Source organism: Mustela nigripes, chromosome 3, assembly GCF_022355385.1.
Source record: "Mustela nigripes isolate SB6536 chromosome 3, MUSNIG.SB6536, whole genome shotgun sequence".
NCBI lineage: Eukaryota > Metazoa > Chordata > Mammalia > Carnivora > Mustelidae > Mustela > Mustela nigripes.
The window spans coordinates 155,598,692-155,621,762 of record NC_081559.1 but is presented as its reverse complement, the minus strand read 5'-3'; positions in this window follow the sequence as shown (position 1 = coordinate 155,621,762).

The following is a 23,071-nucleotide window of genomic DNA, read 5'->3' as shown; positions in this document are numbered from 1 at the left end:
ACTGAACCAGGGAGAAATAGAAAACTTGAACAGACACACAACCAACCAAAGAAAGTGAAGCAGTCATCAAAAATCTCCCAACAAACAATAGCCCAGGGCTGCATGGCTTCCCAGGGGAATTCTACTAAACATTTAAAGGAGAATTAACATCTATTCTTCTGAAGCTGCTTCAAAAAATAGAAATGGAAGGAAAACTTCCAAAATCTTTTTATGAAGCCAACATTACCTTGATCTCAAAAACCAAAGACCCCACTGAAATAGATAATTATAGACCAATATCCCTGATGAATATGAATGCAAAAGTTCTCACCAAGATACTGATAATAGGACCCAACAGTACATTAAAAGGATTATTCACCACAACAAAAAAATGGGCTTTATTCTGGGCTACAAAGTTGGTTCAACATCCGCAAGTCAATGTGTTATAGTACATTAATAAATGAAAGGACAAGAACCATATAATCCTCTCCATTGATGCAGAAAAAGCATTCAACAAAATATAGCATCCTTTCTTGAATAAAAATCTTCACAGTGTAGGGATGATACCCCAATATCATAAAAGTCACATATGAAAAGCCCACAGCTAATATCATTCTCAATGGGGAAAAACTGAGAGATTTAAAATGTTGTGGCAGGGATGTCCACTCTTACCATTGCTGTTCAACATAGTACTAGAAGTCCTAGCTTCAGCAATGAGACAACAAAAAGAAATAAAAGTCATTCAGATTGGCAAAGAAGAAGCCAAATTCTCACTTTTTGCAGATGACATGATACTCTGTGGAAAACCCAGAGACTCCACCCCCAAACTGCTAGAACAGGAATTCAGCAAAGTGGCAAGATATAAAATCAATGCATAGAAATCAATTGCAGTTCTATACACTAACAATGAAACAGAAGAGAGAGAAATGAAGGAGTCAATCCCATTTATGATTGCACCCAAAACCATAAGATACCTAGGAATAAACCTAACCAAGGAGGCAAAGGATCAGTACTCAGAAAACTATAGAACACTCATGAAAGATACTGAGGAAGAAATGGAAAGATACTGAGGAAGAAATTTCCACAAGAAATGGAAAAACATTCCATGTTCATGGATTGGAACAACAGACATTGTTAAAATGGTTATGCTACCTTGAACAATCTACATGTTCAGTGCAATCTCTATGAAAATACCACCAACGTTTTTCATAGAGCTGGAACAAATAATCCTAAAATTTGTATGGGACAAGAAAAGACCCTGAACAGTCAAAGGAATGTTGAAAAAAACTAAAGCTGGTGGCATCACAATTCTGGACTTCAAGCTCCATTACAAAGCTATAATCATCAAGGCAGTATGGTACTGGCACAAAAACAGACACATAGATCCATGGAACAGAACAGAGAACCTAAAAATTGACCCTCAACTCTATAGTCAACTAACCTTTGACAAGGCAGGAAGGAATATGCAAATATTCTTTCATATGCAAAATTCATTCATATGCCAAAATGCAACAGAAAACAAAACAGTCTCTTCAAAAAATGGTGTTGGGAAAGTTGGACAGCCACGTGCAGAAGAATGAAATGACATTTTCCCTACACCATACACAAAAATAGACTCAACATGGATGAAAGACCTAAATGTGATATAGAAATAGAATCCATCAAAATTCTAGGAGCACACAGAAAGCAACCTCTTTGACCTCAAATTTCTAGGAGCACATAGGCAGCAAAGTCTTCGACCTCAATGAGAGCAACTTCTTGCTAGACACATCTCCAAAAGCAAGGGAGACAAAGACAAAAATGAGCTATTGCAACCTCATCAAGATAAAAAGCTTTTGCACAACAAAGGAAACAGTTGACAAAACCAAAAGACAACCGGTAGAATGAGAGTAGATATTTACAAATGACATATCAGGTAAAGGGCTAGTGGCCAAAATCTATAAAGAACTTACCAAACTTAATACCCAAAGAACAAAAAATCCAGTCAAGAAATGGGCAAAATTCATGAACAGACATTTCTCCAAAGAAGACATCCAAATGGCCAATAGATACATGAAAAAATGCTCCACATCACTCAGCATCCAGGAAATAAGATATCACCCCACACCAACCAGAACGGTTAAAATTAACAGATCAGGGGACACCTGGGTGGCTCAGTTGGTTAAGCAGCTGCCTTCGGCTCAGGTCATGATCCCGGCGTCCTGGGATGGAGTCCCACATCGGGCTCCTTGCTCCGCAGGGAGCCTGCTTCTCCGTCTGACTCTGCCTTCCACTCTGTCTGCCTGTGCTCGCTCTTGCTCGCTCTCTCTGACAAATAAATAAAATCTTAAAAAAAAAAAAAATTAACAGATCAGGAAACGACAGACAAAATCAGAGAGGGAGGCAAACCATAAGAGACTTTTAATCATAGGAAATAAACTGAGGGTTGCTGAAGGGGAGGGTGGTAGGAGGATGGGGTGATTGGGTGATGGGCAGTAAGGAGGGTGTATCATGTAATGAGCACTGGGTATTATATAAAACTGATGAATCATTGACCTTTCCCTCTGAAACTAATAATACATTGTCTGCTAATTAACTGAATTTAAATTTAAAAAATAAAGTAATCCCAGCAAAATAGATAAGCGGCTTAAAATAATTCCTGCAACCAAGAGCTATAAGAAAGAGAGAACTTCTGGGCGCCTGGGTGGCTCTGTGGGTTAAGCCGCTGCCTTCGGCTCAGGTCATGATCTCAGGGTCCTGGGATTAAGTCCCACGTTGGGCTCTCTGCTCAGCGGGAAGCCTGCTTCCTCCTCTCTCTCTGCCTGCCTCTCTGCCTACTTGTAATCTCTCTGTCAAATAAATAAATAAAATCTTTAAAAAAAAAAAAAAAGAATGAGAGAACTTCAAAGAACTCGCAGAGCTGGCACTTCTCCAATACCGAAAACAATATTTTTGTCAGCCACATTATAAAGTAAAAATATAAACAAATTTGGCCAGAAGTTGGTCAAACACAGGTGAAAATGTCAAAATAACTATCTGAAATATGAATTTACATCCATTATTATACATAATAAATCAAGGAGTAGGGAATGTTATGCATTGTGATATTAGCCTATAATAGTAGGAAGCCACATGGTTATCAGGACATTTAAAAACTAAACACTCAGAAGGTTATTAATACCAGTATAGTCATAATGAGAACAAAGGGAGTAGAAAACACTAATAAGATAAAATGTGAGATCAGTTCAGAAGTATCCTATATTTCATCTTTATCTCATCATTTTTATTTCTGCTTCTACACCTGTTTTAACAGGACAGGGATAGAAGTATACACATGTGTGGAAATAAACCTGAACGTAAACATACAGCATTACTGATTGGTGTACCCAGTTCTATACAGGACAGTGGATTGCACCCCAGGAATCATCCCAGGAATCAGACATGGGAGCTCACATATATCTGTGATAGGAGGGGGAAAAATTAATTAAGCTTAAAACTTGGAGTCTGGGAGATAATGAGTTCCTATCACCAGAACTCTTCAAACATAGGCTAGATGGATGGTTATTTGATTACACCATAGAGGTGATTCAAGGAGGCTTTGCAGAATTAGACTAGATGGTTTTAAAAGACCTTTCAACCCTAAATTCTATATTCTTATTTTTAAAATTTTTATTTATTTTAAAAATTTCTTTTCAGTGTTTCAGAATTCATTGTTTATGCACCACACCCAATGCTCCCTGCAATACATGCCCTCCACAATACCCACCACCAGACTCACCCAACCTTCCACCTGCCTCCCCTCCAAAACCCTCAGTTAGTTCCTCAGAGTCCACAGTCTCTCATGGTTTGTCTCCCCCTCCAACTTCCCCCAATTCCCTTCTCATCTCCATCTCCCAATGTCCTCCATGTTATTCCTTATGCTCCACAAATAAATGAAACCATATGATAATTGACTCCCTCTGCTTGACTAATTTTACTCAGCATAATCTCTTCCAGTCCCATCCATTGATATAAAAGTTGGATATTCATCCTTTCTGATGGAGGCATAATACTCCATAGTATACATGGACCACATCTTCCTTATCCATTCATCCATTGAAGAGCATTTTGGTTCTTTCCACAGTTTGGCGACTGTGGCCATTGCTGCTATGAATATTGGGGTACAGATGGCCCTTCTTTTCACTACATCTGTATTTTGGGGGTAAATACCCAGTAGTGCAATTGCAGGGTCATAGGGTAGCTCTATTTTTAATTTCTTAAGGAATCTCCACACTGTTTTCCAAAATGGCTGCACCAACTTGCATTCCCACCAACAGTGTAAGAGTGTTCCCTTTTCTCTACATCCTCTCCAACACACGTTGTTTACTGTCTTGTTAATTTTGGCTATTCTAACTGGTGTAAGGTGGTATCTCAATGTGGTTTTGATTTGAATCTCCCTAATTGTTAGTGATGATGAACATTTTTTCATGTGTCTGTTAGCCATTTGTATGTTTTCATTGGAGAAGTGTCTGTTCATGTCTTCTGCCAATTTTTTGATGCAATTATCTGTTTTGTGTGTGTTGAGTTTGAGGAGTTCTTTATAGATCTTGGATATCAGCTCTTTGTACTATTTTTTGTGAATATCTTCTCCCATTCCGTGGGTTGCCTCTTTATTTTGTTGACTGTTTCCTTTGCTGTGTAGAAGCTTTTGATCTTGATGAAGTCCCATAAGTTCATTTTCACTTTTGTTTCCTTTGCCTTTGGAGACATATCTTGAAAGAAGTTGTTTGGCTAATGTCGAATAGGTTACTGCTTATGTTCTCCTCTAGGATTCTGATGGATTCCTGTCTCACGTTGAGGCCTTTTATCCATTTCGAGTTTATCTTTGTGTATGGTGTAAGAGAATGGTTGAGTTTCATTCTTCTACACATAGCTGTCCAATTTTCCCAGCACCATTTATTGAAGAGACTGTCTTTTTTCTACTGTATATTTTTTCCTACTTTGTCAAAGATTAGTTGACCATAAAGTTGAGGATTCATATCTGGGCTCTGTACTCTGTTCCACTGGTCTGTGTGTCTGCTTTTGTGCCAGTACCATACTCTCTTGGTGATCACAGCATTATAGTAAAGCTTAAAATCAGGCAACGTGATGTCCCAGTTTTGTTTTTCTTTTTCAACATTTCCTTAGCAATTCGGGGTCTCTTCTGATTCCATACAAATTTTAGGATTGTTTGCTCCAGCTCTTTGAAAAATACCGGTGGAATTTTGATCAAAATGGCATTAAAAGTATAGATTGCTTTAGGCAGTATAAACATTTTAACACTGTTTATTCTTCTGATCCATGAGCATGGAATGGTCTTCCATCTTTTTGTGTCTTCTTCAATTTCTTTCATGAGTGTTCTGTAGTTTCTCGAATATAGATCCTTTACCTCTTTAGTTAGGTTTATTCCCAGGTATCTTATGGTTCTTGGTGCTATAGTAAATGGAATCAATTCTCTAAATTCCCTTTCTGTGTTTTCATTGTTAGTGTATAAGAAAGCAACTGATTTCTGTACATTGATTTTGTATTCTGCCACATTACTGATTGCTGTATGAGTTCTGGTAGTTTGGGGGTGGAGTCTTTTGGGTTTTCCATATAAAGAATTATGTCTTCTGCGAAGAGAGAGAGATTGACTTCTTCATTGCCAATTCGAATATCTTTTACTTCTCTTTGTTGTCTGATTGCTGTTGCTAGGACTTCTAACACTATGTTGAATAAGAGTGATGTGTTCCTGATCTCAAAGGGAAGGCTATCAGCTTTTCCCCATTGAGGATGATATTCGCTATGGGTGTTTCATAGATAGACTTTATGAAGTTGAGGAATTCTATATTCTTATGATTCTTCTGTTTCCAATGTATTTCGGCTTGACTTCTTCCACGCAGATTTTATCTCATTCTGCTTTTTATTATGTTAATTTATGTATGTTTTATCTCTTCAGGTAGATTAAATTCTCTGAGGGCAGAGGTTATTTTGCATTTCCCTTTGATCCCAAATTACCTGAAACCATGTTTTGTACATTCTCCAATGCATTCAATAAATGCTTATTAACTTAAATGGTAAAATGTCATTATTTTAATAAAGCAAAAAGTATTGTCTACTTGGGGAATAAAATAAATCAAATACCAAAGAAAGCTGTGGAAGCTATTCAGAGGCCTCGGATCTTTTCTGATACTGAATGTTGATGATTTTCAGTACTGGATACATCACGTCTTAGTAAAATGATGTCCTGTGTAAAGAAGATAGACCTGCCTCATCATGAACAGGGCATGGTACTCTTCTGTCCCAGTGATCACCAATCCACATGTAGTTATTGAGCCAATATCCCATGTCAAGAGTGATATTGTACACTATGAAGATTATAAATAGGTATTAGTATGGTTTATGTTGTCAAAGAGCCCGTAATTCAATTTGGGAGATAAAGGAGAAGTGCCAGTCATGAAGCATAGAATGTTGAAATACTAGATATTACAACATTATAAACTGGTTCCAACCAAGTGCTCTAGGGCTCCAGGAACAAGAAGGTTTCTTAGGCTGAAGTGACTGGCCAAGGCTTCTTGGGGGAGAATGGCTTGAGCAGGACTTTGAAGGTGTCAAGCGCTTTGGTACCTCATGATAAAGGTTTCTCCCATCAGGGCTCAGCCCTCTCTTTGGGACCCATCCAACTTTTGCTGCTAGGATTCTGGGTCAGACCGGCGCCACAAATCAGAGATGTTCTTTGTCATCAGAGTCATTAACAATCGCCTTTGTCTGCTGCCATAATAAAGCCCTTAACTTCGTGTTTTTACCTACAAATGTGGTGAATTGTGGTTAGCCTGATGTCAAACATTTCTTCCGGTTATTAAAAAAATCTGTGATTTTATGAGAAAAGAAAATTTCCTGAAAGAAAGATCCAAGGAACTTGGCCTTTCCAGGTAGAGCCTGAAGAGATAAAACTTGTAGACGAGAACAGAGAAAGGGGAAACTAAAGATCTACCCTCACCCTCTGAACAGCGGCCACCTGAGCTGCTGAGTGGCCCTGAGAGGCCCTACCGGCCCGGCGGTGCTGTGGGAATGTCCAGCATGGGCCACTCACCCTGCTGGAGCTGCTTGGCAGTGGTCCTTGTTAACTCAGCCTGGCTCTCTGCAGGAGCTATGGCCACAAAAAGAACCAATTTGGTTTCGTACTTTAGCCAAATCCATCTCAGCTGCTAAGCATGAGAGCTCAGTTCTCCTGGCAGAGATGCTCCCATGACAGCTGCTGGAGGGAGGCCTTGTCATTAATGGGCAAGGGAGCAAATGACTGTGAGAAGAAGAGACATCAGGCAAGTAGACACTCTGGAGAGGGTCATTTTCCTATTTGTTGTTATCAGGATCGTTCTACGTAGGAAACCACCTATCAGAGACATTGTGTTCGGGTTTTTGATTTTCATTTTAACAAGTGCTAATTGTTCCAATTGGGCATTTTTGTCTGGAATGTTGGGACACGGGGCATTGCTCCTGCTCTGAACTGTGTGGGATACAGATGCAAGACCTGGAAGTGGGGTAGGCGTTTTAGCTCTCGTGGGGAAAATTAGCCTGAAGAGAAGCTGGAGGATGATGCTGGTTAGAGAAAGAGACTGCCAGAGATCCAGAGCCACAGCCCTGAAGACAGAGATGACACGTGAGCGTGATGCATTGGTAAAGCGGTCTCATCCGCATTCTTGAAACACAGCCCAGTAATGGGATAGAAATGTAATGTCTCCGTCATCACCCTAGACCTGCAGAATCAGGCACAGGGTGGGGTCCAGCAGTCTGGGTTTTAACAAGCCATGCAAGTGCTTTTATTCATGTTTGAGAACCAATGACCTAGAGAAGTTACTTATGCAATAAATCTGTTTCCTGGTTTAAGTCAGTTTGAGTGGGCTTTTTCTGGTACTTGTGTCACCTGCATCTTGAACCAGTAGGACTCTGGGGGTATAAAGACAAGTGTGATTTCATCTGTGACCCTCACTGCCTTAGAAACCTGCTCAGTTCTGCAGTCTTTTGCCAGCTGGGGAAAATTTGGTTGAGCCCCCGGGACTTTTCCTTCCCTTCTTTTTTTGTATATTGCAGTAAAATAGGGGTAACACGAAATATGCCATTGTAGTGATTTTGAACTGTACAGCTCTGTGGAATTAAGTACATTCACCTGGTTATGCAACCATCACCACCACAACCCTTCCGAACTTTTCAGTTTTCCCATACTGAAACCGCATACTCATTAAGCACTACCTGCCCACTCCTACCCCTCTGCTCCTGGCAACCACCATTTTACTTTCAGTCTCTTGTGAATTTGACTACTCTAGGAACCTCATACAAATGGACTCATACAGCATTTGCCCTTTTATGACTGGCTTATTTCCCTTAACAAAATACCTTAAAGTTTCACCATGCGGTAGCATGTGTTCGAATTTTAAATTCCTTTGTAAGGTTGATGGATATTCCATTGTATGTATAGATCACATTTTGTTTGTTCATGGGTCGACAGACGCGTGGGGTGCTTTCACCTTTTGACTATTGTGAATAATGTGACAAACATGAGGGGGCAAATATCTGTTAGAGTCTCTGCTTTGACTTCAGAGAAATTCTTTATCCGCTTCACACATCCTCTCTTACTCTTTACTCTGTGCCTTTGGAATGAGGGGATTTTAGTGTCCCAGAATCGGTTTTGGATATTTGGAATGTTCTCTCTTGTATCTCAAGGTCTCAGTAAAAATGTACAACTCGACCTCCCGTTATACAACTGAAGACACATGAGCTGTTGCTAATCTCTCGCAAGAGTTCTTTAAACGTGAGTCATGGCCCAACCCTTAGAGAGAAGAGAAAACTCACAAGCATTTAGAGACCACAGAGTGCTGGGCCTCAGAGAGGGCTTAACAGTTTTTGGTGTCGTTTAATCTGTGTTACAACCCTGCCGAACAAGGGTTCTTATCTTCCTTGCAGAGGAGGAAAGTCGCTTCAGAGAAGACAGTGTGTCTGAGGTCCCACAGCCAAAAAACGGAAACACAGTTCTGTTGGTCCACTAGGCACTTCCATAACCTTTGTATCCTCTAGTTTCACAGGTAACTGCAGAAAAAGAGATGTGAATGAGTCAATTATTGAGCGCTGATCCTACATTAAATCTCAAGAATGGGAAGCAACATTTCGGGCTATAGTGACTTCAGAGTTGTCTGTGTTGGAGATTGAACGTGACCAGGACCTTGAAGAATGAGAAGCATGGAAACAGACAGAAGTTAGAAGGGAGGGCATTCCCAGGGTGAGGACTATTTCAGGCAAAGGTGGGGAGGAGGGAGTCAGTGTGGAATATGTGACGGACAGAGAGGAGACTTTCGTAATTGAGTAGAGGGGGAGTCTGTTGCAGAGCAGAAGGAGGGAAGTTTAGATCTGAAGGGCCCGTGCACATTAGAACAGAACAGGAAATCCAAGCAAGATTTTCAAAAGCAGCACGGCATAACATACAGCATGGAGTTAAACTTGGACTTGAGTTTCTGCCTTGCCCTCACATGTAAAATCTTGGGCCATTTAAGTCATTAAAACACCCTGATCCTCAGTTTCCATTCTTGTACCGTGGGGATGATAATAGGTCCTCGGTTCAGCTGTCATCAGAATAAGTGATACTATATGTACAGTGTTTGTCTCGGGCCCGGCACATGGTCAATGCTTGGTACAAGTAGCAGTGCTTGCTGCCACCTCCCGCACAGCTCTCCTCATCAGTGCGTTAGACAGCAGGCAAGTCCTGGGAGTCCCTAAACACAGTGCGGCTGCTAGTCTAGAAAGACTTGTCCCGCAACAGCATGCAGTCTGGATTGCAGGGGGCCATGACGGAGGTCAAAGGAGTCTAGGAGGTCCCTCTAGTTCCTGGCATGTGACTGGATGGAAGAGGGAAGAGTGACCAAGAGGCTCTTTGAAGGAAGAGATGACAGAACTTGCACAAGTTCGGGAGGGAAGTACCAACACCAGCCTGTCTCATCAGAGTGAGGAGGAGGAGGGTGGGAACATGGGTGTCTTGAACTAAAAATAAGAAAGGGGAGCTGGTGGGGTGTGGAAATGCCGGAGGGAAGCTGCTTACGTCAATTCTGGGTATGCTGAGATTGAGGCGATGATAGACACTAAAGTAAGACAAAACTGTTGGATTTCCATACATGGACTGAGTGGGAATTAATACCAGAGAAAGTGGGAAAAGCCCAGAATGCCTGAAAGAAAGAGCAAAGCAAGAGTAGATTTGGGTTGAATGAACTGGCAACAGTACTCCTCATACAAAGAACTCTTGTTGTCTGGAGCTAGTAACAGAAAAGCAGTGTACTTGTCTTCCTGTGTGGGCTCCCACAAACACCCCGAACCACAGGATCCTGTGTGGCGGTCCTTTGCTTTCCTAGGTTATGGATCCCACAGCTATGGGCAAGTGCTAAGTGATCGATACTTATGGCGGGAGGAAGGAAGATGCTGTCATGGAAAACTGGGCATGCCCACCTGCCTGGTCTGATCAATGATCCACATGTTCCTCGTGTGTCAGTTACAACTGACATTTACAACATAAAGGTAATGCAACAGCACTGATCTGTCAGATAGCATCCTGACAGGCAACACATAGTTGGTTGGAAATTCTCTTTACCCTTCTAGGTTGTTTGGTTATTATTTAGAATCCTTCTCTCACATGTTCCTTAAAAGTGTTAAATGTGGGGGCGCCTGGGTGGCTCAGAGGGTTAAGCCTCTGTCTTTGGCTCAGTCATGATCCTAGGGTCCTGGGATCAAGCCCCATGTCTGGCTCTCTGCTCAGAGGGGAGCCTGCTTCCCCCTCTCTCTCTGCCTGCCTCTCTACCTACTTGTGATCTCTCTCTCTCTCTGCCAAATAAATAAATAAAACCTTTTAAAAAAAAGTGTTAATGTGGGCCCCCCAATATTTTCAGTGTGACCCATTATTTTTGGAAGCTAAAATGGAATTAATATAATTTAGCAATGGTCACAAGGTTTTATCCTTCCAAGCTTTTTTTTTTATCTTATTTTGGCAAAAATTACTTAATGCAAGAGTTATTCTTGGAGTGAAGGATTTCTTTTTATTTCAAATTATGTCTTTTTTTTTTCCCCATGTCAATCAGTGTTGATCATTTCTCCCAGGGACAAGAACATCAGAAGTTAGGCATATTTACTGTTTGAATGAAATGGCATGCATCATTAGTTGAATCCTTGATATGGGTTCCACTTTATTGTTCTTCGGAGTCCAAGCAGATTATAGAAGAAAGTCTTTAAATTGTACACAAGCAATATAAAGTGCCTTCTGGGTAGGAAGGAGAGTGGACGGAGATTTTATTCTTGCTTTTGTGGCTGGACTATTCAGATGGCCCATGCCAGCTTAAGAGTTTCAATGGGCAGAACAGACAGCAAACCTCAAGCCTGAAATTCTCACACCCTGGCTTTTCTATATGGCATGTGTCACATTACCATGAGCTGGCGGCCCAGGTAACAAAGAATGTCAACCATACAGAGGAATGTTTGATTTTTACTTATAAGATTTAGATCATTAAGATCCACTGATGATGTCCCTCCTGTGTGCTCCCATTTTTCTCCAACATTCTCTAACACAGAAATAGTGCAGTACGTTTATTTAGCTTCTCTTCCATTAAATCAGGCAGTTCTATTATGTAGCCAAGCAGAGAAGCACTGATACATTGCAACCTTTTACAGATGAGAAAGTCCAGACCTAGAGAAGTTCATTGACTCCACATGTCATACAGCTGGTGAGTGGCAAAGGATAGAAACTTGGATGATCTGCCTCTCAGACCAGGGCTCTTCTTACTCTATGTGTGCTTTGCAATCTTGACTCAGTCACAAACTATTGACCTATCATTCAGTATTTTCCTTTAAAGTGACTCCCTTTTTGGCATTTTAATTATTGATTTTAAAAGAAAATTTTTTATTAGCTGATAGCTGGAAAATGTTTCACAGACAAGAACTAAAACTAAAAATAATGATATTAAAACATGACAATGATTTTAAGATTTTATTTGACAGAGAGAGACACAGTGAGAGGGAACACAGCAGTGGGAGTGGGAGAGGGAGAAGCAGGGTCTCCACTGAGTAGGGAGCCCTATGTGGTGCTCGATCCCGGGACCCTGGGATCATGACCTGAGCCAAAGGCAGACGCTTAACGACTGAGTCTCCCATGCACCCCAGAACATGACTAAGTTTTAACTAGTTAAAACTGCCTGCTGTAGGGGTGCCTAGGTGGCTCAGTCAGTTAAGTGTTGGCCTTCGGCTCAGATCCTGATCCTAGGGTCCTGGGATCTAGCCCTGCTTAGCAGGGAGTCTGCTTCTCCCTCTCCCTCTCCTGCTCTCCCTGCTTGTGTGTGTGTATGTGTGTGCGTGTGTGTCTCTGCAAAGAAACAAATAAAATCTTTAAAATAAAAATTGCCTGCTGAAGATTCTCAGCCTGAAACTTGTTCTTTCCTTAAAAAGGACAGAAAAGTCATGAAGAGGAATAAACATGTAACTATCACGAAGTTGAGACTTTCTCCTTCACAAGAGGATTGAAAAAAGAATTGAAGTGGAGGAACTGTTTTACTAACTGAGTCAAATAATACATTCTGGAGAAATTAATTAATTATTTTATTGACTCATAAACTCTGTGTCCACATAGCGCCTATAATTGCCTTGAATGTCACAGCGGTCCACATCGCAAACTCTAGAATGCCACACTGCACGCGTCATTGGATCCACTGCTTTCTTTGCAATGGCATCTAATCAAAATGGTTAAAGATCAAAATACATTAAGGGTAGAATTCTGGCAGAAAAAGAACTGCATACTTTGGGGAAGCAAAGGAAAACACAGAACTTTCTTCTGGTATCCCTAAAGGAAAAGCTCACCACGAACTTCCTTTATTGAGTCAAAAGCTCCTTACGAATGTTAAGTCACCAAGTTCTGCTGCTGGTGATAAACAAGTCCACGTTTACTCAGTGCTTTCTTCAGGCAGAAAAAGCTCAAACCATGGGAAGAATGAAGACAGAAGATAGGAAAGGGATGGAGTCCCCCTGCTGGGACTCTCAGCCGAGTCACATTTCATTAAACCACCTTTCCCAACACACATTTGTATTTTCTGAGGCAGAAGGTCTCAGAAAGTCCTCCATGGCATGGACCAGCCATATAGGGCAAATTAGGCAGCACACGAGCCCGATGTGTGTTTATTCAAACACTATTCCATAAGGAGAAAACATTTACTGGAACAATCCTTCTACTTTCCGTAACATGCGAAACTCACACGGGCACTCCCTCAGTTTCTTTCTTGGAGGCCGACAATGTCTTTGTCTACTTTGTGCTGTTTAAAAGTCGTCTCATCAATGTTGGCCTAACGCTCGTGTCCTTCCTGCAAAAAAACCAGCTGAGATCTTTGGTTCTGTCAGGGGGCAAGTTCTAATACAGCCACTTTGCTTTCAACACATTGACTAGGAGATCTCCCCTGCCAGGAACCAAAAGGCTTTAATTTTATGAATCATCAAAGCTTTTTTCTATACATGATGTAGAATAACCTTTTCTTTTCAGAAAGTCTAATCCAGTAGCCTCCCAGACCTCAGGATGTCACCAAATGGCATGTGCGTGGTGTGCAAGAAGAACAAAGGAGAAAAGTATTCAAAGCTGAGCTGTATATTGCATAACACCCCGTATGAGAAAATCTCGACCCATAAAACGCTTACCTACTTTGGAGTTTAAATAAAGCAGAGTGGTGTTCCTTTTTAAAGAACTATTTTACAGTTATCTTCCTGTCAGAATTCCAATTATTCTATGACTCAGTGGGTATATGTCTAGCTTTTTAAAAATTCTTTTTTTTTTGGGTAAGAATGTGAAGAAGTTTTTATGAGAAGTTTGTAAAGGAAGGGTTTATATAATAATGCTGAGCTGCACTGAATACAAACACATTTTATTTCATTATTCGAAATGCAGTGTTTTGAAAACAATGTTTTTTCAAAATTGAGGCTTACCTGCAAAAGTGATAAACATTTTCTTTGGTGCCTTTGAAAAGGTGGTAATTAACTTCTGCATAGGAACTGTCTGATATTTCTGGCGGGGTTATTCTTTCGGAATAAGACCTTCATAAAAGAAGAAAGAGACTGGAAATTTGTATGCGAGGGATTAACTTTTCCTAATTTTCACAAAACCTCAGCACAGGCACTTCCTGTTTCATCTGTAGCAGAGACTGGCTAGCCTCTTCCGCCTTCTCCCAAGCACACACCTCCGCCATATTTCCCAGCCCCCGCACGCAGCTGAGCGCAGCCTCCAGACTAGCTCTGGCCAGTGGAATGTGGACAGCTGTGGTGCCCTCACCTTCAGGCCTGGCCCAGACAAGCTCTCCAATCCACTCCTCTCCCTGAATGGCAAAGGATCCAGGCAAGGATGCTGAGCCCACTAGCCAAGCATAAACACTCCCAACTGTGAACTCTGAATAAGTAAGAAATAAACTTTCATCATAGGAAATCACTGAGATTTCAGAGTGTTTTCATTTTGTGTTGTTGCTGTTTAGTAGCCACTAAACATGCCATTCATTGTCCTTTCTTCTCTCTTTCTCGGTCTCCTTCTGTTTGCCTCATTGCCTTCCTCTCACTGTCTTTGTGTATCGTGTGATTAGGTCTTTCTGATTTAACCACCAAACCAACCTGTTTTTATGGGATTTGGTGTGAAGGCCTTCACCGTGTTGAAATAATAAGCAGACCCAATTCATTTAATTAGGAGGAAATGTTCAATCAATTTAACTTTCTAAAAAGCTTGCATGTTAGGATACTTTTTAGTCAACAACTCTTTGAGTGAAGGGTCACATTACCAAGTTTAGAGATCACGTGAGAGTCTCATAGTAACTGTGACAAATATGATTATCTCAGTGCTGGGAGACCCAGCAGATGTGGACACAACAACCACCTTCGGAAGAGTAAAATCAAGGACTTGAAAACAGACATTAGCCTAAGCCCTTGGGCAGCTCTCTTGACCTGCATGGCACCTTGGCTTCCAGTAGGCAAGCATGGACATTGTACCGTGTCAGGCATCTGTAAGAGCAGCTCAGAAAAAGTATTAGTGCTACATATGCCTGGCTGAGGCTTCCAAAAGAATTAAGTGTTTCAAAATGGCTTTTTAAAGAGTCTGAAATGAAAATCCCAATCTGATTTTGTGTCGGCGTTTTCTTTCAGACTCAATATGGAGAGTCATCCTTTTCCTTCTCTTCCTGCTCCAAGTTGGTGGTTCTCAAACTGGGCTCTGTGAAGCCCATTCAGAGGATGTCTCAAGAAGTGGGTTCCAGGCAACTGGCTCCAGATTTGACAAGAAAAGCTTTCTTTTGATCTGTTTTCGCAAACTGGGCTTCCACAGAAGCATTTATTTTAGGGTGTGAGTTGGGAAATTTCCTTTGCTTTATAAGATTACAAGCCACAGCTTTATATGTGCTGCCTGGACATCACACCTACTCTAATAGTTTTAGTAACACAAATACCCAGTGAGGTCCAAATCTGAGTCTACAGCACACGTCTTTTCTGGGCACCCCCCCCACTCATAGTCCCACTCATATTTCACCACCTCCACTCGCTGGATGCCTCATAGCCACCTCTTCACAATATTCCAGAAATAGAATGCGTTATCCTGCTTCTCCTTCTTCCTGCACTGATGGCATCACCATCCACCTGGTGATTCAGAGAAAACTCTGAATCATCCTGACCCTCTTCCCCTTCCATCCCCAGATCCAATCAGTCATTTAGTCCAGTTGTGAACTGTCCTAATTATCCACCACATATGTTCTTCTTCCCACCCTCGTTGTCACCGCTTTAGCCCGAAAGCCTTGTCACCCTCCTTCAATCCGGACCGTGACAGTCCTCCTCAGTGGCTCTCCCACCACTCTATGCCTGGCTGCCTTGCTTTTTCTAAAATGCAGTGGAAATCATAAACGTTAATATTTATTTCTAGCTTCCCAGTTAACAAGTTGCTTTCAGGTACATTTTCATGTTTAAATATCCTAGCATTCCAGCAAGAAGACACAGTTATTCTTAATTTAGAACAAACATTTGAGGCCTGAGAAATTATCTTGATCAAATTATCTTTGACTCAAGAAGTCAAAAAGCTGTCAGTTGGAACCTGAGGACTCTAAAGTTTATGCTAATGACGTTAAACCACACCACCAAACACATGTCAGTCCTGGGTTTTAACACCTTCAATTTCTCACCACTGGCTATAAGAGAAAGACCAGACCTTTTAGCACGTTGAAAAGGCTCTCTATAATTTTGCCCCAGGGAGTTTTAGTGGTTAATAGTATTATTTAAGAGTCCAGCTCTGGAGTTAGAACCCACATTCCAGTCTAAACTCATGAATAAGTTATATAATCTCTCTAAACCTCAGTTTCCTAATGTGCACACTAAGGCTAATAACAATTTACCTCACAGCATTGCTGTGGGGCTTAAACAAGATGGCACACGTCATGTGTTTCACAGCATTTGTTTTCCTATCCTACCACCCTTCAAGCAGCCCACCTACACTCTTTGGTACCTCCTCTATGAAATCTTGAAGATCATGGTTGGTGATTTCCCCACCACTTTGTACACACCTCTATAGTTAGATACTCTGTTGGGTTGTTCAGCCCTTAAGACCAACAATGAAATATCTCCTGCAAGGGCTTAGCAGGTCTTGGAAAAAGTCCCCACTACAGAATTCTCTTCCCTAAGCTCTCCCAGGTCTCCGGACCTAGATCTCTTGTTCCCTTGCTCTGTCTTTCCCTTAACCCCTGCCACTTTTGATGTCACATTTGTCTTCCAGGCCTGCCTTTGCCCTAACTTAGCCCTGCTGAAGGCCATCTGACCTCAGCTCCATGCCAGTGCTGTGTTCCACTTAAGGGCAAGGCTTTGGCAACTTGTCTGTCTCTCTCTGGCATCTGTGCTCAGTCTGTCTCCTGTTTCTAGCTTTTCTGGAGGTGACAACTCCCAGGGACTGACCAACAACTATTCAGATAGGATGATCACACATCTTACCAGTTTTGTGTTGTCTTTCTCATCCGTCAGACCGAACTCCTCCAAGATGGAGACATCTAGTCTTTGATCTCAGTAGATACTCTGTAGCATCTGGTTCAGAATAAACCCTTAATAATTGCTTGTTGATCAAACAGACTATTGTTCCCCAAACAAGAGGCTGGGTGTCTTGGGGGCTTCTGCTGTCTAAGTTCTTAAGACCACACAGGGGCATCTGATAGTGCTCTCACTCCTCTGAAACTCCTGTTATACAACCAGCTTCAAGTCAATGAAAAGTACACATAACTACATCATCTGTAGTGTTTTTCTCCACCAAAATACAAAGCATTTCACCTGCAGTGTTTTTTCTCATTTTTTGCCATTACTTGTTGACAGCATTCTATAAATTTGACTATGTCAAATTTCCATCAACAATCTATTTATTTAGCTTCATTTTATGCATTTTCAAGGTTAACTGTTTGCTTTTTGCCATGAACGTTGTTGATGTTAATCCCTTATAATTGTACATTTCTTGAAAGAACTCTTTGTATAGTTTTTTTTTATGGTACCTTGTTGAACAACCTTATACAAAGTGCATATCACAAAATATTGCTTACATTGAAATATACTTAGCTGGGGCGCCTGTGTGGCTCAGTGGGTTAAGCCGCTGCCTTTGGCTCAGGTCATGATCTCGGGGTCCTGGGATCAAGTCCCGCATCGGGCTCTCTGCTCAGCAGGGAGCCTGCTTCCTTCTCTCTCTCTCTCTGCCTGCCTCTCAGTGTACTTGTAATTTCTCTTTGTCAAATAAATAAATAAAATCTTTAATAAAAAAAAAAGAAATATACTTAGCTGTTTTTCAAGTTTTGCTGCCGAAAAATGATCCCATTTTGTGTTTGACTCAACTATCATGGCTTTCAATGGATTAATTTTTTCTCTAACCACACAACCTTAATTTTGTTTTTAATCTGTAAAACAAGAAGATTTCCTAGATGATCACTGTTTCTTTTCACTTCCAAGCATATGGAGTGTAGAGTTCTGAAATATAATTAAAAACCCTGGTATCTCTTTGTCTCAAATGATTTCAGAATTAATAGACCAAAAAAAAAAAAAACCTAAAAAAATCTATTGATATACTAAAAAGAAATTATTTGAAATTATTAAAATTTTGAAACATATTTTAAGAAAATGCAAATGAACACAACAACGAGATACCACAAATTGTCTACCACAGAGAATTGATTATTTCAATGCTGGGGACATAATTGGACAGCACTGGTGGAAATGTAATATTATACCAAAAGGGCGGCTTGGCAACATTTATTACCAGACTTAGAAAAGCATATTTTAAAAAATGCATTTGAACGAGAAATTATTCTTCTAGAAAGTTCTTCTAAAGAAATAATCAAGGGTAGATGCAAAGCTTTAGCTAAATGGTGGTTCTCAGCACTTAGACTGGAAAAGAAACTCATTAAATGTTTGTGGATTTTAGGAAGTGTCATTTTTCTAACAAGTCGCACAATGCTTTAAGGCTACTACTATGTAAAAATTGTGGACTGGGCACACAACGGGGAAGAAACGTCTAGTCACTAAAGAAGTGACTGGGACTCAAGTCCTGCAGCTGAATCATTCCGGGATCAAACCAGGCAGGGCGACCTTCCTTTACCTCCTGACCAGCTTCATTACGGGACAACCCCGGGGAAATGGAACATCTAAAAATCGGAGCCAAAGGTATGAGGAACAAGTAGCTGGACGGGGCAAAGGAGCAGAGGAGAGGTAAACGCTAGAAAGGAGAGGAGGGGAGGCCGTGGGGGCGGTGTGGGGCCCGAAACCCTAGCGGACAACGGAGGATGAAAGAGGAAAGTGCTCTCTTGCGTCACCTTCTGGTATCTACATGTATGTGCACCAGATGGCCCTTCCCCTCTGCTCCTAAAACTGCTTGTCTGTTCTTCTAAGAGGTTAGGACATAGTTGAGGATTTAGATATAAATAATAATCTAAAGGTCTAACAATAGGAGATGGATTGAAAAAATGTTTATGGAAGATTATTGTAGGGAAAATAATGTTCCCTTTTTCCGTCTAAGTTCTTAGCTGAGACCCCCGTGATAAAAGATTAACAAGAGAAAAATAATTTTATTAACATTATACCTTAAGTATACATGATAGACACCCAAGGAAAAAATTAGTAACTTCCCAAGATGGCTTAGAATTCAAGCTTAAAATAAATTTCTGAAGAATATTTAATCACAATGGGAATATGTTTATTCAGTTTAGGTTTTTTTAAAAAGCTGGCTACACAACAATGCAATGCACATCCCAATATGGAAAAAAAAAGTGTAAGTATGGTATATATTATGTAAGCTGCAAAGAAAAATGTCTGGGTTAACAAGTGAATACCAAGATAGATTCTGTGGTTATTTCCGGTGATGAAATTAAAGGTAGTGTTTATTTTCTTCATACTACTCCGTATCGTCCAAAATTTTTACAGTGAATAAAAATTATTTTTATGATCTGAAAAAATGTTTAAATAGGTAAGAAGTGTGTGTTAGAGAACAGTGTCTTAAGGGTCAGAGGTCACCTAGCATCCTAATGACGTGAGAGATAAGCAGCTATTTGGTGGGAAAAACAAATTTATTTTTCCTCTTTTCAAACTTTATAGGATGCGGTTTTTGTTTTGTTTTAAAGATTTCATTTATTTATTTGACAGAGATCACAAGTAGGCAGAGAGGCAGGCAGAGAGAGGAGGAAGCAGTCTCCCCGAGGAGCAGAGAGCCCGATGGAGGGCTCTATCCCAGGACCCTGGGATCACGACCTTAGCAGAAGGCAGAGGCTTTATCCCACTGAGCCACCCAGCACCCCGGATGTGGTTTTTTAAAAATTTAATTTTATTTCTTCAGTGTTCCAAGTCTCATTGTTTATGCACCACACCCAGTGCTCCATGTAATGCGTGCCTTCCTTAATATCCACCTCCCAGCTCACCCGTCCCCCCAACCTCCTCCTCCAAAACCCTTTGTTTCTCAGAGTCCACAGTCTCTCATGCTTCCTCTCCCCCTCCGATTTCCCCGCACTTCACTTTTCTTTTCCTTCTCCTAATGTCCTCCATGTTTTCAACTCTGAGGTTTGGATGGGACTCAAAGGCCCATGAGATTTTACTGCTGTTTTTCTGTAGCAATTTAAATTGTAATCTGCAGAGCAGTAAAGAAAGCTCTGTTTATCTTTTGATAATGCAAACACAAATTTCCCTATTGGCAGAAAAGTTTCCCCAGTATAGCTAATAGATATGCACATATTTTGCATGCCTAATCGTGTCATTTGCATATAATTTAAGGCCGTAAGTCATGTTTATAAGAATTCTGAGCCATACTCATTGCATTCAGCAAGCAGGGTGAACAAATTATATCCTGTCTCTATTGAACTATGATCACAGCAGCCGTGGAAGAGGCTTTAACCCCAGCTCTCTATGGAGGGGCTTACCAGTGACCTTGGGCCTCCCACAGAACTTCTTAGGGCCTGTTTTGTGCTTCACTAACGAGGGAGGTAAGCTACGATTGCTCAGGCCCAGTGAAGTCCAGGATTTGAGGATTTCTTTTTCCCCATGGTAAAACTTGACAACATCCTAAAAACATAATGAAGACTGAACACACTCTGAATACGAATCATCTTTATTTTCTGTGTTTTACTGAAAAGGAACAATTGCTATTTTAAAAAGAAATGTCTGAGGCTGCTTATGCATTCAGGAAGGTGGAGGAGACAAGGCTGGTCTTTTGTTTTGAGAAGTACCTGGAGGGGGCTTTGGGTTTTAAAGGTGATTTCTGCAAGGTATATTCCAGAAAGAGGTATTTTGACAGAGAACTGAATAGTTCTGGAGGTAACATAGATTGTGGGTTTGCTGTGGTAAAATGAGGAGTGGCTGTATGAGGAAAAGTGGTCTCAGCCCTTTCTTCTACCCTCTATCAGACCCCCACCCCACTCCAAGCCACATACAATCTAGGTCCAAGAGGCATTCTTCTAAACAAAGGAGATTTTGAAATAATACCTTTAGCCCTAACTTCCAATCAGATTGTTCTCCCTAAGACTCTTCATCCATGTAAAAGTTCTGAGCCTCACGCCTGGCGGGAGAACTGATTGAAAATTCTGAGGGCTTCTCGAAAGGAGGACAGAGGAGAGAAGGGTCAGAGCAGAAGGGAAGGCAGGACTCAGCAGTGCAAGGAGCCAGGGCTGACAGGAAAGACAACAGTGTAAATTCCTCACAGGGGAGAGTTGGCCAAAGAGCTCCAACAGGAAGGCCTGCTTTTCAACTTGAAGTTGACTTCCATCTCTGCCTCGCTATATAGCCATCCTGTTACTCCAGACCTTCAGCAGAAGCTCGCTACATATTATTGTCTAGAACTACTAGTTCTTTGGGGGATTGAAGGGGTTCTTATGGGGCCAAAAAGGTAAGAGCAAGAACTGTAGCTGTAGGAGGGAAGATGAGAAACAGGAATTTGGCAGAATCAGTCAGTGTGAGAGGCGATTTGAAGAACAGAAGCCGCCCCACCTCCCACACACTCTGGCCCTCTGTTGTGACACGTGAGCACACGCACACAAACGCATGCTCATGCACAAGCATGCGCGCGCGCGCGCGCACACACACACACACACACACACACACACACACTGTGTACCCCTACCAGGAATCTTTAGAAATATTGACAGGAAACAGGACTTATAATATATTAGCTGGAAGCTAATAATTTCATCTGAATAGTTTAGGACATGGTGTTTTCAGAAGATTATAACATTGGTGAATGGCTTTCATTCGAATGTGTAATTCATTTTTTTTAAAGATTTTATTTATCTTAGAGTGCGCAGCAGTGAGAGCACACACTTGCACACATACGTATCCAGTGGGAAAGAGCAGAGTGGGAGGGAGGAAGAAAAGCAGAGAATCCCAAGCAGACTCCCTGCTGAGAGCAAAGCCTCAGGTGAGGCTTTCTCCCAGAACCCTGATGTCATGACCTGAGCCAAAGGGAGATGCTTAACTGACTGAGCCACTCAGGCATCCCTGAATGTGTAATTTTTAACAGAGAACACATTTTTATAATATTAGTAACATTTAGCCTTAGCTGGCTCAATTGTTTTCTTTAAAAGAGAGTAACAAACCTCCATTGTAGTAGAAATCGCTTCTCCAGTTGTTGGCAACATTTCTGGTGTTTGGTTTCTATTTTAACCTCTTGCTTATCTGCTGAGCTCAACTCCTGAGCTCAGAGCTCAACTCCCATCTTGTAATTACAAAATTTTCTTAATCTGGCCATTCCTTCAGCCTTGGGGGGCCTCTGTCTCTCCTGGATCCTTCCTGAGACCCTTGCTCTTAAGGGACCCTAAGAAGTGTCTGATCCACCCACTCGGGCCATCTTTTCTTGTCATTGGGTTTTTGTTTGTTTGTTTGTTTGTTTCATTTAAATGAAATGAAACGACTGAGTTTCAGTAGCAGATGCTGTGTCTCTGATACCATGCTCCCTCATTTGGAGTGTGTAAAACTAGGAACACTTAACATGTGACCGTAACAGAAATAAATATACCAGATGGGGGTTGAGTTTCACAGATCTGTTTTTATCCTATGGACTGTTAGCTTCTGTGACCACCACAAGCTGAAGAAAGGTCCAAGCCCTCTGTCTGTACCCTTACTGCACTATCACTTGTAAAAATAAAGTTTAAAGTACGAGATCGTGCAATGATCCTGAGAGCCGGAACTTATTCTGGTTATTCCTGAAAATATGCAAGCAACTACTCTTGGGGTGTGATGATTGCAAGGGTAATAAGACGGCGGAAACATATTTGGTTAGCTATTGGTAGAAGAATTCCTCCCAAGGAGCGCTTGCCTTCGTTAGGAAACACCCTTCCCGCCTTGGGGTAGAAGCTGGGTGCAGAGGCTGGAGTTCGGCTTGTCACACCGCAAGGAGCTCCTCGATGAATCTGGGAGGACTCGGGAAGAGAAGAAAGGGAGAAAGAAAGAGACAAAATGAGGAAGGAGATGTTGGGAGCTGCGCCATGACTGGGACCCCCTGAATCTTCAGAAAGTTAAAAAAAAATCACCGAATATTTGGTGTGATTGCCTTTCTTGTGGAAACCTGAAGACACTCTGAGAAGCCAAGCAG